Source organism: Crotalus tigris, unplaced genomic scaffold, assembly GCF_016545835.1.
Source record: "Crotalus tigris isolate CLP2741 ecotype Arizona unplaced genomic scaffold, ASM1654583v1 scf7180000017777.3498, whole genome shotgun sequence".
NCBI classification, from domain to species: Eukaryota; Metazoa; Chordata; class Lepidosauria; order Squamata; family Viperidae; genus Crotalus; species Crotalus tigris.
Window position 1 is genome coordinate 1 of NW_024096627.1, and position 3,498 is coordinate 3,498.

The following is a 3,498-nucleotide window of genomic DNA, read 5'->3' on the forward strand; positions in this document are numbered from 1 at the left end:
ACGGTGTGCAGTTCGCTTCACAACTGCCTAGCTTAGCACCGGAAACTTAGGGCTGAATTGCGGTCATAGGTCACGGACCGGGGGGTCTGTTGCTGGGAAAAGCAGGCTTGCGTTCTGTTCGCCCCACTGATGCGGCACCCGAGCTCTGAAAGTGGCAGCAAAAGGAAGAGGCAGCCGGGGAGGGTGAGTGAGGAGGAGGAAGAGCGAGAAAGAGGGGAATGGGGCAGGCGGGGGCAAAAGCCTACAGCACCCGGTATTCCCAGGCGGTCTCCCATCCAAGTACTAACCAGGCCTGACCCTGCTTAGCTTCCGAGATCAGACGGGATCGGGCGCGTTCAGGGTAGTATGGCCGTAGACGGTGTTCTAGCTGCTTGCCGCTGCCTTTAAGCCACCTGCAGCGCCCCCTGTTCAAGCCCTGGCAGGGAATCCCAGCCACAGGTTCCTCTCACGCCCCTAAGGCCCATCCTTCCCGCTTTGGCCGCCGGTGCTGCAGCCGCTCAGCCCGTCTCCACCGCACACACACCGGCTCCGGGGCTGTGCCTCTCGGGCTCTTCCCACCACTCCATCCTTCTCTCCTCACCCTAGTACGCCTGGCTACCTAATGGCCAGCTCCCGGGCCAGGCCCCGGTCGCTGCCGGTCTCCTTTCCGAGGGAACCTGCAGGAAAAATGACAGCTGCCGGCATGCTGCCGGCAGTGCAGACGCCCCACTCTCAACAAAGCAGACACAAGCCACAGCTACCAATCAGATCTCATAGGCGCGCAGGACAGCCAAAGAAGGCTGGGATTCCCAATCTTGGCGTGAGCGTTTTCTCCCTTTCAAGGTAGTCCTCGACTGACAACAGTTTGTTTAGGGACCGTTCGAAGTTACAGTGGCACCGGAAGAAGTGAGTTACGACCATTTTTCACACTTACGACCATTTCAGCCTCCCCACCTGGCTCAGATTTATGACGGTTGCACAGTCCCACAGTCACGAGATCTCCTTTTGCGACTTTCCGACAAGCGCAGTCAATGGGGAAGCCGGATTCACTTAACAACCGTGTTATTAAGTTAACAACCGGGACGATTCACTTGACAAACGTGGCAAGTACAGTCGTACAGCGGGGCAAAACTCACTTAAGAAATGTCTCCGTTAGCAAAATCAATCTTGGGCTCCATTGTCGTCGTAAGTCAAGGACTACCTTACAGAAGGTTTCTTAGTTTTTGTGTCGGCTATCTTTTTCACTTTTTTGAAAATGTGATTTCACTTTCCGGACTTCATACACAGCTATTCATAGTTGCAGCTACACGCGTGCAGGTATACAGATAGTCCTTGAGCCGCAAACAGTAGTTTAGCGACATTTCAAATGTCCATCGGCACTGAAAAAAGGGCCTTCTAGGCCGGTTGCACCCTGTGACCGCTGTACAAGCTCCACGACAGGTGATCCAAAATCGTGGGCTCGTGGCAACCGCCTTGTCTTGAGGACTATCGCACGGTGCCAGGATGGATGCGCTAGTCCAGCGTAACTTTCCCATCCGGATCGATAGGAAAAATCAATGTGGTAAACAGATCACTTATGAACAGATGATTCATTAACAACGCTCTGGTTCCCTTCACCACTATATCAAAAAAAAGAGCCTAGGAACGGGGTGCAGTTGCTTCACACACTGCTAGCTTAGCAACGGAAACACTTAGGGCTGAATTGCGGGCATAGGTCACGGACCGGGGGGTCTGTTGCTGGGAAAAGCAGGCTTGCGTTCTTTTCGCCCCACTGATGCGGCACCCGAGCTCTGACAGTGGCAGCAAAAGGAAGAGGCAGCCGGTGAGGGTGAGTGAGGAGGAGGAAGAGCGAGAAAGAGGGGAATGGGGCAGGCGGGGGCAAAAGCCTACAGCACCCGGTAGTCCCAGGCGGTCTCCCATCCAAGTACTAACCAGGCCTGACCCTGCTTAGCTTCCGAGATGAGACGGGATCGGGCGCGTTCAGGGTAGTATGGCCGTAGACGGTGTTCTAGCTGCTTGCCGCTGCCTTTAAGCCACCTGCAGCGCCCCCTGTTCAAGCCCTGGCAGGGACTCCCAGCCACAGGTTCCTCTCACGCCCCTAAGGCCCCTCCTTCCCGCTTTGGCCGCCGGTGCTGCAGCCGCTCAGCCCGTCTCCACCGCACACACACCGGCTCCGGGGCTGTGCCTCTCGGGCTCTTCCCACCACTCCATCCTTCTCTCCTCAACCTAGTACGCCTGGCTACCTAATGGCCAGCTCCCGGGCCAGGCCCCGGTCGCTGCCGGTCTCCTTTCCGAGGGAACCTGCAGGAAAAATGCAGCTGCCGCACATGCTGCCCTGCAGTGCAGGCCGTCCCCACTCTCAACAAGCAGACACAAAGCACAGCTACCCATCAGATCTTCATTAGGGCGCGCAGACCAGCCAAAGAAGGCTGGGATTCCCAATCTTGGCTTGAGCGTTTTCTCCCTTTCAAGGTAGTCCTCGACTGACAACAGTTTGTTTAGGGACCGTTCGAAGTTACAGTGGCACCGGAAGAAGTGAGTTACGACCATTTTTCACACTTACGACCATTTCAGCCTCCCCACCTGGCTCAGATTTATGACGGTTGCACAGTCCCACAGTCACGAGATCTCCTTTTGCGACTTTCCGACAAGCGCAGTCAATTGGGAAGCCGGATTCACTTAACAACCGTGTTATTAAGTTAACAACCGGGACGATTCACTTGACAAACGTGGCAAGTAAAGTCGTACAGCGGGGCAAAACTCACTTAAGAAAAGTCTCCGTTAGCAAAAATCAGATCTTGGGCTCCATTGTCGTCGTTAAGTCAAAGGGGGATACCTTACAGAAGTTTCTTAGTTTTTTTTCGCTATCTTTTTCATTTTTGAAAATGTGATTTCACTTTCGGACTTCATACAACAAGCTATCATAGTTGCAGGCTACACGCTGTGCAGGTATACAGATATCCTTGAGCCGCAAACAGTAGTTAGCGACATTTCAAATGTCAATCGGCACTGAAAAAACGGGCCTATAGGCCGGTTTGCACCTGATGACCGCTGTTACAATCCAACAGACAAGGGATCCAATTGGGGCTCGGAGCAACAGCCTGTGTCTTGAGGGGACTACGCACGGTGCCAGGATGATGCGTAGTCATCGTATATTCCACCGGGCGATAGGAAAAATCAATGTGGCGAACAGATTCACTTACTGACAGATGATTCATTTAACAACAGCTCTGGTTCCCTTCACCACTATATCAAAAAAAGAGCGTGAACGGTGTGCAGTTCGCTTCACAACTGCCTAGCTTAGCAACGGAAACTTAGGGCTGAATTGCGGGCCTAGGTCACGGACCGGGGGGTCTGTTGCTGGGAAAAGCAGGCTTGCGTTCTGTTCGCCCCACTGATGCGGCACCCGAGCTCTGAAAGTGGCAGCAAAAGGAAGAGGCAGCCGGTGAGGGTGAGTGAGGAGGAGGACGAGCGAGAAAGAGGGGAATGGGGCAGGCGGGGGCAAAAGCCTACAGCACC

General features: G+C 54.3%; 2 non-coding genes across 2 annotated transcripts; both read right to left on the reverse strand.

Annotated features, from left to right (window-relative positions):
- Positions 1-238: 238 nt before the first annotated feature.
- On the reverse strand, positions 239-357 carry LOC120307423. Its single transcript, XR_005556531.1, has one exon. It is a non-coding gene; the product is annotated as a 5S ribosomal RNA (ribosomal RNA).
- Positions 358-1,862: 1,505 nt separating this feature from the next.
- LOC120307424 lies at positions 1,863-1,981 on the reverse strand. Its single transcript, XR_005556532.1, has one exon. It is a non-coding gene; the product is annotated as a 5S ribosomal RNA (ribosomal RNA).
- Between the last annotated feature and the right edge of the window lie 1,517 nt (positions 1,982-3,498).